The sequence below is a fragment of the Schistocerca gregaria genome, chromosome 7, assembly GCF_023897955.1.
Source record: "Schistocerca gregaria isolate iqSchGreg1 chromosome 7, iqSchGreg1.2, whole genome shotgun sequence".
Classification (NCBI taxonomy): domain Eukaryota; kingdom Metazoa; phylum Arthropoda; class Insecta; order Orthoptera; family Acrididae; genus Schistocerca; species Schistocerca gregaria.
Window position 1 is genome coordinate 456,118,391 of NC_064926.1, and position 15,324 is coordinate 456,133,714.

Below are 15,324 nucleotides of genomic sequence, written 5' to 3' on the forward strand. Positions count from 1 at the left end.
GAGAAACAGACTACATATGTTTTCACTCAAATTCCAAAGTCACCGGTCATTACCAGTACCTGCTGTGCGACAAATGGCTACCTGCGCAAACCAGGTTCCCACATAATTGATAATGATGGATTTGATGTTAGCTGCATCTGTTTCATAGATTGATCTGAATGGTTCGTCAATGGAGATTTTGGGATGTAGCGGAACCACTATATTCTCCCAACGTTACTGCTGAGCCTGCGGCATACAGTGGAGGCATTATCGACTCCTCGATAGCTAGTGAACGTTACGTTCAAGTTTTAGAACAATTTGTCGAAACGTAGCAAGCGTTGGAGGATCGACCATGCACTGAGTGGTGCGTACAAGATGGACTCCAATCACTTCGAACCGAATGCATCTTTCGTGTTGTTGATGAGTAGTTCGGAAATAGAGTCACTACGGTGAATTATTCCTAATGTGGTGCCGCTGTTATGGATTGATCTCCATATTTATCATATGTATCTCCTAGAACTACCCCGCGTGGGGCACACTGGGAGACACTGTTAATCGGAACTATGCCACCCCGTTTAACGAGCTTCAATCGTCGATCTGTGTTGTAACTGAATTCATTTCCGCAGAGAGGCTGCAATATGTGACGGCAGTTTTCATTTTCTATTACGAGCGATGGACAATGATTGTCTTTGCAATGACGGCTTGCTGACAACTACTTTATTTATGCTTACTAGTGTGAGCTGTAGAGCATAGAGTGCCATCTGCTGACAGCCTTTGTAACTACTTTTTCAGAACTGTTGTATAAAATTGTTACAGTTCCCTCAATAAACATAGCATTTGTTGCATTATTTTAGCGATATTTGTTTTCATGTTACCTGTTTGAAACTCAAGAGGTCCTTTGTTGGACGCTCTACATTCTGCGATGACACTGTATCCGTTTACACACGTTCTGGACATCTGAGTTTGAAAAAATCGCTTAAAATTGTTATCAGTCCGACTAGGACACTTCCTGATGCAGCAACGAACTGGCAATTTGGTATTGGAGGGAAGCGTAAGGGGTAAAACGTTGGGAGAGAGATCAAAGCTTGACAATAGCGAGTTCAAATGGATGTAGTTTACAATATACGAGTATGCAAGGTGATTCGGCTGCCCCTACCGAAGGGCTTTATGCTATCCACAATGCCTTAAAACACCATGTGTAAGATTTTCATCTCCTACCACTCACTACTTGCAACTTATTAGTCTCACAGAAAAAAAAATGAACAGGTCCTTTTGTAGGAAATTTCATGTAGTTACAATTTGTATTGGGGTACGTTTTCGTTGGAAGTCATGGTTTTCGATTAGATTAAATTAAATTTACTTTCATTCCAATTGAACGGTAGTGAGGAAGTCCTCCAGGATGTAGAACATGTCAGAAAAACAATAATACATGACAAATATTTACAACTGAAACAAATAAGCTAATGTACCTTTCCCAGGTCCCAAGTGGAATGATCGTCACTTTTTTAATGAACACTATATGAAAGAATCATTTTACAAACACTAATGAACTGAATTTAAAATAAAAAATGATTTTTTATGTAATAAACACGTAATAGATCTACTACAATACTTATTTACAATGACAGCATTACTGCACTGATATGGTACAGAAAATACATTGTACTTACATACACACACACACACACACACACACACACACACACACACATTCACTTATTTACAATGAACACATTACTGCACTGAAATGTGAAATGATGCAGAAGTTATACATATCTCTGGAACAATAACAGATATTGGAAAACGACTTTCACCGGTAACAATGTAGGGCTGGGACCCATGAATGTACATATTTGGAAACATTCTAAAACGAAAGCATATGTGTTTTTTAACACAAACTTATGTTTTTTTAATGGACCTCCTATTTTTTTCTTCAGCAATCCATAGCATGACAAAGCACATACACAATGGCGTTGATTGCATCGCAATATTTCCATTACATCCCGAGATATTGAGACGTGAAGTTGACGCTTGAAACACCCGACATGCGCTGCTGGCGCAGGTCCTGAGGCTCAGGCGTGAACCCCATGCTGCCCGTAATCGCTATGTGATTGACATGTGTAATCACAGCTCCATACTTATCAAGAGGTCCGAAACGAATACGGTCTGCTGCCATCAACTCTCATAAGCACATAATGGTTTCGCTCTTGCACGTTTTACGTATCTACGTACACAATATGAACCAGTACCGATCGGTGTACACCCTTCAGGTTGTCTTATTCATCCTACACACCCAAAGTAAGGTTTATCTAATGCGTTATATGACCCATTGTGCCTGTAGCGCAGGGCCTGGCTCTACCTAGTCAAGTGTCCAACGTAGTTCCCTCTACTGCCACAGTTACCACTTCGCCTTGTTTATGATTTGCGACCCATGCAAACTCCTGTACTCCACCACCCTCCGAGCATCCCATTTGTTGTTGCTTTGACGTGCAGTACAGCGCTTGCCAGTGTAGTCGTACATCAGAGTAATCTAGTGACGGCACTGAGGTAGTACACATTGTGAATAAACGTTGTGTTGTGGAACTTATACTGTACAGTATAGTGTACACACATGAAGATATGGTAGAAATGCTGCTGATCTATGGAGAATGTACGTTGACGGGAAATACGTTATGAGATTGCTTGTTTGTTCATAGTACTGTTAGCGAACGTTATGATTATTAAGTTAATATGTCTGTTTTCTACCCTATTGTACTTACCTGTATTGTACACTGTTGTAGGTGGACGAAATGCTGTTCAGGCAGAACGACTGTACAGATGATGATTCGCTGACAAGCCATCGCCTTCGCGCCGGATGTTTGGTCGTGTCACATCTCGTCTACGTGAAACGGGGAGCTTAAATCCAAGACCTCGACATCGTCCTAGAACACGCACAGATGAACGTGCTGAAGTTGCTGTGCTCGCTACCGTAGCTGTGAATCCTCAAATCAGCACACGTCAAATTGAACGTGAAGTTGGTGTGTCGAAATCAAGTGCACAGCGTACTCTTAAACGTCATAAATTTCATCCTTACCATGTTCATTTACACCAGGATCTTCATGGAAATGACTTCCGCAATAGGGTAACATTTTGTCGGTGGGCTCAGCAAAAACTTCTGACTAATCCAAATTTTTATGCAGATGTTCTCTTTACCGACGAGGCATCATTCTCCAACAAAGGAATGGTCAATATGAGGAATATGCATTATTGGTCCTCAGACAACCCAAAATGGCTCCGTCAGGTAGAGCATCAACGTCCGTGGAAAGTTAATGTTTGGTGTTGGATTATTGGAGATACCTTTATCGGACCTTTCTTTATAAATGGCATCCAAAATGTCAGACAATAATCCAGATTTATACCACACAATCTTCCTGTTCTCTTGGACACCGCACCTCTGAACCGGAGAATGGTCATGTGGTATCAGCATGATGGATGCCCTGCACATAACGCCTTACGAGCACGACGACTTCTGAACCGTAAGTTCCCTGGTAGGTAGATTGGACGATGTGGCCCAGTTAGGTGGCCTGCCCGATCTCCGGACCTTACACCGCTGGATTACTTTCTTTGGGGAGCAGTGAAGGATGCTGTTTACCAACATGAACTAGCAACACCAGAGGACATGAAACAACGCATTGTTGATGCCATCAAAGAGGAAACAGTAGCACGAAGTAGGGCATCCTTCATCCGCAGAGTGACCCTATGTACGCAAGCCAACAGGCATCACTTTGAGCTTGAGATGTGAACGCTATGTTTAGTATGTAGTGCTGGTATCACGGTGGAAGTTTCTACAAAGGGCCATTTTACCCAGTGATGTTAAGAAACATTTGTTTGCAACAATTTGTCATTTAACGCATTAGATAAACATAACATTGATAATTATGGCCGGCCGCGGTGGTCTCGCGGTTAAGGCGCTCAGTCCGGAACCGCGTGACTGCTACGGTCGCAGGTTCGAATCCTGCCTCGGGCATGGATGTGTGTGATGTCCGTAGGTTACTTAGGTTTCAGTAGTTCTAAGTTCTAGGGGACTGATGACCACAGATGTTAAGTCCCATAGTGCTCAGAGCCATTTGAACCATATTTTTTTTGATAATTATGTGATAGTAAAACTAATTGGTTAAACATGTTTACATTCAACTTCTATGTCCTACCTGAACTTACCAAATCAAAACATTTTTACCTAAACAACGGTAAAACTTTTAGTCCACTTGCTCGTTTCACTAAAACCATCAACATGAATTTTACTATTACGAGTGAATGATTAACTGTCACTTGCGCCAGTTCTACAGTAAAGTAAAGTTTTAACGTTGAACGGCATTACCTTTTTAGTAACTGAATAACGATAAGCGAAGTTAACTTTGTGACTAACGTTGCGGTACACATATGTTACAGAACCGCATCACCCCTATCCTATGGGATAAATACCTGCTGGAATGTACGACGTTAATACAGGATGGCAGCAGACCGTATTATTCGTTTCGGACCTGTTGATAAGTATAGAAGTGTGATTACGCATGTCAATCACATCGCGATTACGGGCAGCATGGGGTTCACGCCTGAGCCTCAGGACCTGCGCTAGCAGCGCATGTCGGGTGTTTCAAGCGTCAACTTCACGTTTTTGTGGCCGGAAAACTTTAGCTTCGCTTGATGAATTACCCCAAAAATAATCCCACATGACATTATGGAATGAAAGCAAGCATAGTATGTCAGCTTTTTCACTTTTATATCCCCTATGTCTGACACAATTCGCATTGCAAATAGAGATTTGTTAAGGAGTGTCAGCGGTTGTGTGGTGTGCCCTCCCAGTTGAATTCATTATCAAGCTGTAATGCCAAGAATTTAACACTTATGCAAGAAAAAAAGCCTTTGGAGCTAGCTTTTGTAAGTTATAAAACTACTGCATCTAGCGAAGACGTATTCCAGTACAAAATTCAACTACATTAAATTTTTCCCAAAAAGTTCCTATTCATATTTTCTGTATGATTAACAGTTTTCGTGGAGCGACCGGGAGAATATGAAAAACTTCCATGTTCTGTGTATACAGAGATTAAGAGTGTTGCGCAGCATAGACTAGTGTGGAGAGCTGCATCAAACCAGTCTGTGGTCGGGACACCACAACAGCATTCAACATCATATAAAAAATGTGGACACTGATCAGCTTGCTATTCTATCTTCCATCTCCAAAACCATGCCACGCTAAATGTTTCAAAAGAACATAAACTATCATTCCTCGCTGCTAGTGCGAGTGCGGCGAGTGAAAAGTCGCTCATTTTAGTTAAATCAACCACCAACTGTGTCAGTGCGAGCCAGCAGCTAGAGGCCACATATGGGAAGCGCGCACACTGCACTGTCTCCGCGCGCCATCTACCGTCGATTCGCCCTTAAATACTCCTGTCTATGGCTAATGTTGCACCTTTTGTATAATTCTTTTCTGTTGTTTTGTGTAGGGTCATGAGATGCTTGTTTCCGTTATTGTTCAGAGTTTTATGAATAAATACATATTCGTGCTACTTTGGTCCATTTCGTGTATTATTTGGGTACTAAATAAACAACTACTAAATTTACTATACAGTAAAATTTTGAAATATTACTTTCTGAGGTCTTTGTATCCTTGATGACGTCAAATTATGTACTTAAGAGGAAACATAATCTTCTAACATAATTTTGGTAACTAGACAGAGGCCAAAAAATGGGTAAAGTAGTGCAATACTGAATTTAATGTGGTTTGCCTCTCTCTAATGACACATCTCAACCCCCTGGCCTCCTTGAGAAAAGCGTCTTAGAAGGCACTAATAAACCTCGCACTTAATTCCACATATCGTTATAGTTGATGTCTTTCTCTCTGGCCACGTAATTTCCCAATAAGACAACTGCCTGTGCAACGACGCCACAGTCCTCCTGCTGCATACAGACTTATTTACTATATGTAAACCTTATCGAACATATCTGACGTGTTATCGACTGACATTTAAGTGATGATGAAATCCTTAACCACAGTCCACAGCAGTTGTACGTTTGAAGCTGTGCGCCTCCTTTACAAAGGCACAGAAACACAAAACAACAACGCAAACAGTCCAGAGATAGGTTTCCTCCTGCTAGCACACCTTCGAATGAAGATCAAAAGAGACAGCTGACTACATCCAATAAACAGTTTTAATGTATTCCACTGATCCAAGGGTCGTAGGAAAAATTATAAGTGACTGACACAGATAATTGTTTTAATTCACATTTATGTCATAAGCAGTCGCACTTTCCAGATCATAATCCAACATTGGTGACATAAGACTATAGATTATTGGCCTATTTCTCATAAATGTTTATGTTAGTAATTTAGAATGGGCGTAGTTGAAGTTGGATACACAATGAAGAAACGAAGTGTTCAGAAGCTGAACGTAAGTGTCGATACCGGTACGTGAATACAATATGCAAGTTCACTTTTAATAGTGAAGAATAAAAATTTAAAAATGATACATGTATTATAATCATATTACCATTAAGAACTGTGTAATATTACCTGTATTTCTGTTTGACCATTTCCCCATATTAAGGTCAGTATCAGACGTGTGTCAGGCCTAACAACTGAAAACATGACTGAGTAAAACTTAGATGGCTGTCTATAGTTGTTAAGTATTTTGAAAACAGTGTATTTGCCCCATCAGCTGTATAATTGTATATTTATTCTATACCGGTTTTCACAGGAGAAAACTACAAGGTACAAAAAAGAGACGAATGTACCACATATATAGTCATCATAAAGAATGTGGGAGATTAAAAACGTTTTTAAACTGTAGTATTTACACGATGTACGTCAACGGATCAGAAATATCTTTTCATCAAATGTAATCCATATAAACATGACAACTGAGCAATTGCAACAATGTATACTCGGTAAGAACCTCGCAATTAATAACGGACACTTTACAGTTTTCAAAACTACAGGTATTATGTGCATATTCCTTGTAAACAGGCACTTAACGTTTAAATTCAACACAGAATTTCCGAATTATAGATCATACTCTACTTGTGATTTACATCACATGTAACTCGATGCTTAGGTTTCGTGTTATACCTCGCACGAGGCCTCAGTCTCGCTTTTGTCACCTGGTTATTGGAATTTAAGGAACCTATCACTTAAAGCATGTTGGTTTGACGTATATTACATAGGCTAAGATTTACATTCTTTGTGATTAGATTTACTTTTTGTTTTTGCTGAAACTACTCTCTGCCAACGAATAAATAGATTGCCTATGCTGCCTTCACTATCTCATATGGAAACAAATACCCTTAACAGCTAGACAAATATATTCAGTGGTGCGATCACTTGTCTCCATGTGATAAACCAAGATCATTCTGTGAGTCTTTTACTGTCGACTACTGATTCCCTTACGACTCAAATATTACATCAGAACTAGTTGCTACTAACTTTAGTATAATTGTAAGGCTGCAAAGGGTTAATTATTTTTTACAAATAGATGTTCTCTGCTCCTCTTTTCAGCGTTTTTTCATACTTTTGTTGCTCCCGTCCATCTACATATACTAGTAACCTCATGTGCAATTTACCACATAGTATAATGTTTCAATTACGATCATCTAGATTCACCCTTTCACAGAGTTTATCTCAGACATACACCTTCAATTTAATTCCTGTAATACTGAGGTCGACATAGCACACCGCCTCAGGTTATGTATCTATATCATTAAAATGTTTTTGTTACTGTAATCTTTGACTAGACCCAAGAACATATATAACCTTTTAGGTATTCACATTTTGTATTCGTTTAAAATGATCTCTGAGACAATCATATAACATTTGTACCTTTGAAAACTACAACGTGTTAGTTATTAAATGTGAAGTTCTCACCAAGTATACGTTACTGTAATTGTGCTAATTTATGTCATATTTACATGTATTATACTCAGACAGACTCTTGTGAAGTTATGTATTTTCTGCACTTGGTTGTGTCGTATTTGATTAATATGTGTTTTTGATCCATTCATGTATATTGTGTAAGGACTAAAGGTTAATTTTCTTTTTTTTTTTTAGTTTCCCTCATTCTGTATGTTCCCTGTATCTGTTTTACATTCGTCCCTCTTCTGTACCTTACAGTTTTCTCACGTAAACATGTTTGTTATAACCGATGTCGGTAGATAATAGCTCTACAGTTGTAATACTGATGGCGCAAATATTTTTTTTTTTCAATATGTGACTGAGTGTTTCAACAGACTTAGAAGGAAAATTTTTATTATATGTGTCATTTGTATCAACTGCATAGTGAACATCACGGATTTTGATCATTCAGTTCGTCAGTACTGTACATATTCTGGCGAGATTAATTAATATCCAGCGTAAATAAAATCCACTTCGTAAGTGATACTACAAACTACATTTATTTCATATGATGCCACGACGATAAATTACATCTTACAATGGCACCGCAGAATATGCATTTAGGTCAGTAGTTCATCTGAGATTTCTTAAAATGTTATCATATGTAGCATAATTTTTTTCTTTTTGCAATGTTCCCTCATTGGCTTATTGAGACAACAATTAATAAAGTTCGCAAACTCTATATGGAAAGATATTTCTGAAACTTTTTTTGAATTCGATCATAAGGTGATTCCAAGTAGCTGTCCTTGCTGCACAGAAATAATCTTAAACACGCGTTGTGAAACTGCATCAACCAAACGCGGCTTACAGTCTTATTGTTTCGTATTAGTGCTGCCTTTCGGCGTATGAAGCGAAAATAGGTCACCGGAGACAGCTTTTGTGCCTCCTGGAATTGTGGCGGCAGCGGAGATAAGTCGTAGCGCCATTGGCGGCGTTAGTCGGTTGAAGCCGTAGTGCTCACGTGCGGAAACGGGACGTGCGACGAAACCCAAGAACTGGCCGCTCAATTAAAGGGGCACCTCAAGGAAAACAAGCAAACCACGAGAGGGGCGTGGAAATATACCCAGGAAGGAAAAGATACAGCAGAAGCAGCGTTTCGTCAATGAAAACTGGAACAGTAGGGCCACGAAGCTCCGTATCAGCTCGTAAGACAACTTTCCATCCAGCGCATTTCTCTGTATGCTTTAGGTGTAGTGTTCTAGATAAAAAAAACTCACGATGTTTCGTGTTCGGTGGAGAGAGAAGGAGTTGGGAGGGAGGGAAGGTGGAGGGAATAGTTATAACGGAGTCATCTTCTGAAGAATCAAGAGTTAAATCCTGGAAAATTAACCTAGTTTGTCGTTCTTGACATTAATTAGACACTTCTCGCCAGTACCAGGATGACTACTACTAAAGGGCAAGATGGGGTACTTCGTGCTTCAGTCCGATCAAGTGCTCAACGTTTATGAGACCCTACTGCTGACCTTCTTTTGTCCTCTCCTACTGCTGTTCGTGATTACAGGGATATATGAGCATTACAATTGCTTCACCTCGTTATTTCATACTTCATAAACTGCAGATAGCATACTTCACAGCTAATATAAATTTATATTACAGTGTAAAACAGAAAGCGAAATTCCTTCTGGATGGTTTGTTAAAGTCAGCCAAAAACTCCACTCCTCCATCTCGTGTAGTATTTACACGCAACATCCCTCAGTTGTTTGTTGTATCCAGTTCTGTCTTTTCCTACAGCTTTTACTCTCTGCTGCTCCCTTCAATGCGACAAAACATATTGCTTGATGTCTTAACACACTTCCTATTGCTCTTCCCATTTCTTCTTGTCAGTGTTTTCCACATCTACCTCTCCTCGCCGTTTCTGAGGAGAAAGTTCTCATTCCGCATCTTGTCAGTCCACCTAATTTCCAACATATTTTTGTAGCACCACGTCTCTAACTCTTTGAATGTCTTCTGTCTCTCTTTTCCACAGTCCATGATTAACTGCCATACCATGTTGGGCTCTAGACGTAGATTCTCAGAAATATCTTCCTCAGTTTGAGGATATACTTGATACTAGCATACTTGTCTTGGCTAGGAATGTACTCTTTTCTTGAGCTGATCTGCTTTTTATGTCCTCCATGACGTCATTTATCTCCCAAGGAAGCAGAATAGCTTCACCCCAACCATTCCTTGGTCCCTTTTTATGTTAAGTTTCCTACTCGTCCAGTTTCTGTTGTTTCTCATTACTTTCGTCTTTCTTCGTTGTGCTCTCAATCCAGATTTTATGCTCAGTAGACTATCCATTCCATTCATTGTGTCCTATAATCATTCCTCGCTTTCACTAAGGATACCAATTTCATCATAGAATCTTATCGTTGACATTCTTTCACCCTAAATTTTAATGCCTTTCCTCAGTTTAACTTTTATGTCCGTTATGGCGCCTTAGAAGTACAGACAGAGCAATAGGGCGAACGGCTGCATCTGTATCTCACACCCTTTCCAATCCGATCACTGCACTCTTGGCCTAAAATTTCCAGTGCTGTTTCCTGGTTTATATTCATATTATACGTTATCCGTGTCTTCCTAAAGCGTCAACCAATCTTTCTAACAATTTCTACACGATCCAGTTACATTAATGTGACCATCGCCTATGTTCGACGTCAACGTGCCGCAATCACTCACGAAAGTCAGGTGGCAGCTCCAGCTGTGGAAGGTATATAAAGCTTGTCGGGGTGGGGCAGGGCGCGGAAAACAGAGCAGTCGTTTTTGTAATGCAGAAACGGAGCGGTTCATCTGACGTCCAGGCTGGCATGATGTTAGGCTTTCGGGCCAAGGGTGGAAACATCTCCAAACCGTCTAAGTTTGCACACTGTTCCAGTCCCACCGTAGTTAGAGTACACCGCGCGTGGCAAAATGGCGCTATCTAAATACGGAGCCGAGGTAACTGTGGTGTAGCACGGGCCGTAGATGACTGGGTGAACGAGTGCTGGGGAGATTAGTATGGGCAAATAGACATGAGCCTCTGACCTAACTTAGCGAATGAACTACCAACAGTGTTTACAACTGCCGAGAATTCTTCCGATAAAACTTGTAAAGGATAAAATATAACTGTCGATCATAGTAAATCAAAGATAAAAACGTATCATCGATTCTGTAGCGCCGCTGTCTCTGTTAAAATTACTCCCAACAGAAAAGAAGAAACTATGAAATTCAGCGATATACGGACAGTGACGCTACAGAATCGGTGAGAAGTTTTTATCTTTGACGTGCTGTGATCGACAGTTATATTTTATCCTTGACAAGGTTTATCTCTGGTATCAATTGAACTCCAGACCACGCCCACTTTCCACGATATTTACGACGTTCTTCGACATCCGATTCGTCAGTCGGCAAGACTCAGCACAACCAGGAGCACTCCGAAGATGTCCATGGTAGTTTTGGACTAAACGTCAGGGATAGAAGAGTTCCATAGACCATGGGCAAAGAACCCGGAAGAATCTCGACAGTTATCCGGTCGTGAGTGTCTACAACGACCGTTCAGCAGGTGCCTAGTTCATGCAGCCATGCTAACAGCTGAAGGCCAGAATTTTCGCGCCCATAGCGCAAGTGGGCGTCCACTGTGTGATCTTCTTAGATGAATCACATTTTATACGTCATCGGACAGGTGGCCGTTGTCGTGTAGGGCGCCGCGCCAATCCGGAACGGTCCAGGTAAGAAGAGTGAGGGCTATAGTCTGGGGAAGGTTTTCGTGATACTCTCTTGGTGGTTCAAATGGCTCTGAGTGCTATGAGACTTAACATGTGAGGTTATCAGTCCCCTAGACTTAGAACTTCTTAAACCAAACTAACCGACAGACAGCACACATACCCATTCCCGAGGCAGTATTCGAACCTGCGACGGTAGCAGCAGCGCAGTTCCAGATTGCCCGCATCTCGTGGTCGTGCGGTAGCGTTCTCGCTTCCCGCGCCTGGGTTCGATTCCCGGCGGGATCAGGGATTTTCTCTGCCTCGTGACGGCGGGGTGTTGTGTGTTGTCCTTAGGTTAGTTAGGTTTAAGTAGTTCTAAGTTCTAGGGAACTTATGACCATACATGTTAAGTCCCATAGTGCTCAGAGCCATTTGAACCATTTTTTTTGACCTCGTCATTGTGGAAGGTACAGTAGATCAACAGAAGTGTTCATCTATCCATTGGGACCATGTCCACCCCTACATGCATTTCGTTTTTCCCTCGGAACGATGGCATCTCGTAGCAGGACAATGCAACATGTGACGTAGCTCGCAGTGTACCAGCGTAGTTTGACGAGAACCCGGTTGAGTTTACCGTACTCCCGTGGAAAACGAAACCCCCCTCCGGATTTCAACCCAATGGAGAATCTGTGGGACCAAAGCGTTAGAAATGCCCGCGCCTTGGATCCTCGACCGAGAGACCTAGCACGTTTGGCCGCAGCACTGGAGTCGCCGCGGCATTCTTCCACGTCTCTGTGGGTACCTTACAGAATTTCATTAACTCCCTTCCTGCATGTCCGCTCTGCAACTGGTGTTTATGCAGGCTTTTAACAGGTGGTCACTTTAATGTGACTGGACCATGTGTTACCTTGCACCATTGTCGAATCCTTTATCTAGGTCGACAAATCCTACGAACACGGCTCCATTTTTCTTAAGTCTCGCTTTTATAATCAAGCTCAACGTCACAACTGCTCCTCAGCTGCCATTACTCTTCTTAAGGCCTAACTGATCATCACCGAACAGATCCTCAGTTATCTTTTACCTTCTTCTGTGTATTAAAAATTGACTTCTTATACACATTTTGAGAACGCTTCAAACGTGTGTTCCTTAAATGCTTGTGCTTACTGTATGTACAGCCTCCAGACGGCATTGTCCACATATAAATACTTGTGTTTTATACAGTGTTCAATAAGACCATCACTTTGTGCTGTAGCGTGATTTAACTGACAAAGCTGCGAAACAACGCTACTCAGTGCCCAGCAGTGGCAATCAAGCCGAGGTGCTCCCGCACTTGACGCACTCTAGCGTCCTTTCATCCAGAAAATTCAATGGTTCGTCGTATATACGTCTAGAAGATAGTGCAGTAGATAATGTTCTATCACCACCTATTTGCTTCAATTGTTACTGATAGTGTTTACGAAATATATCTTTGCTGTGTACAACCTTATCATTATAATGTGAGTATCATTATATCATTATAAAGATATTATATTATTATATATATATATATATATATATATATATATATATATATATATATATATATCATCATTTTATATATATATAATTAAATTATTATAATTATAATGATCATTAAATAATCAACATCATTATAATGTGAAACGTGATGCAATAATCCGCCAAATTGCAGTTTCCTCTCGAAACGGTGAAGGTGTATTGTTTAATGCATCCGACCATTATGCAGCAACGAAGCTCATTTAAGAGACGACAATCTTATCTTAAGAAACCTGAAGTGTCCTCATTGAAAGGAGACAGTATATGGAAAAATGTCAGCATGTTAAGAAAAAAGTCGAAACGTATATACAGGGTGACCCAAAAGCCCGGCAATACTCGAAAATTCAATACTTCACGGAATAATGCAGGCATACAGGTAAAAATTGACACAGCTGCTTGAAGTGACATGGGGTTGTATTGCAACAAAAAAAAATGGTGAACAAAATAAGCAACAGATGGAGCTGCATATAATACAAAAGCAATAACTAGCATAACAATTGATTTTTGGTAAAGATGATGATGTTTACAACGAATGCTCTACATGCCGGCCGTCATTGATCAACAATATCTGTAGTCGAGGGACAGTGGTGTAAACAGTATCGTACAGCACGTCAGTAGGTATGGTGTGAAATTGCTGTCGGATGTTGTCTCTTAGCATCCATAATAAGGTCGGACTTTTGCGGTGGACTTGCAACTTCAGGTAACCCCACAATCGAGTCACACGGTGCTTGGGAGGCCAAGCACGAAGGATCAGCACGCAATCCTCTTCAAACAATTTGCCCAAGAGGTCTTCTACACGTGTAGCAAAAGGAAATGGAGCGCTATCCCGCATAAAAGTCGTATCTTTCAGCACGTATTTATCAGCCACGGTGGTTATGATAAGACTTTCTCATTACAACTCATTTTATACACGATTCGCATGCAGCGTCACTGATGTGTTGCTGTCCAGAGCCATTTGTTGGCCAGTTTTTGCACTCGTTTTTACTTTCAGTAAAACCCCATCTAATTTCAGGCATGAGTGACAGTTTTTACATCGCTACCTACATTATTCCGTGGATTAGTGCATGTTCAAAAGTTAACGGACTTTTGGGTCCCCTTGTACACGGATGCAAAGAACATTAAGATCTTTAATCGACAACGCGCCCATCTGAGACGAACACTCGTTCGGACTGAATAAGGATTGCAAAGGAAATCAGCTATGTCATTTTGAAAGAAATTATCCCCACATTTGCCTTATGCGATTAAGGGGAAACCATAAACGCGTTGAATCTGGATGATCAGACAGGGAACTGAAACACGGTCATTCCCTTATGCCCATTGCCGGCCATTAAAACTGCAACGCCATGAAGACATGTACTGTATCTCATTATTATTATTATTTTCTTTTCTTTTCTCCCTCGTTCTTTTCCTTACATACAAGGTGATCAAAAAGTCAGTATAAATTTGAAAATTTAATAAACCACGGAATAATGTAGATAGAGGGGTAAAAATTTTCACACATGCTTGGAACGACATGGGGTTTTATTAGAACCAAAAAAGAAAACAAAGTTCACAAAATGTCCAACAGATGACGCTGGACAGCACAACGTCAGTAACTGCTACCGTGACGGGTGAGAGGTACGCCGATATGTTACAGAATCGCATCTCCCCAGCCTGGCTGATAAACACCTGCTGGAACATACGATGTTATGCAGGATGGCGCTCCACCTCATATTGCTAGCCGCGTGAAAGATCTCTTGCCCGCCTCATTTGGTGATGATCGTGTGCTCAGCTGCCACTTTCGTCATGCTTGGCCTCCCAGGTCCCCAGACCTCAGTCCGTGCGATTATTGGCTTTGGGGTTATCTGAAGTTGCAAGTGTATCGTGATCGACCGACATATCTAGGGATGCTGAAAGACAACATCCGACGCCAATGCCTCACCATAGCTCCGGACATGGTTTACAGAGCTGTTCACAACAGTATTCCTCGACTACAGCTATTGTTGAGGAATGATGGTGGACATATTGAGCATTTCCTGTAAGGAACATTATCTTTGTTTTGTTTTACTTTGTTATGCTAATTATTGCTATTCTAATCAGATGAAGCGCCATCTGTCGGACATTTTTGAACTTTTGTATTTTTTTTATGTGTATGCTTATGAAACCCCATGTCATTCCAAGCATGTGTGTCAATTTGTACCTCTCTATCTGCATTATTCCGTGATT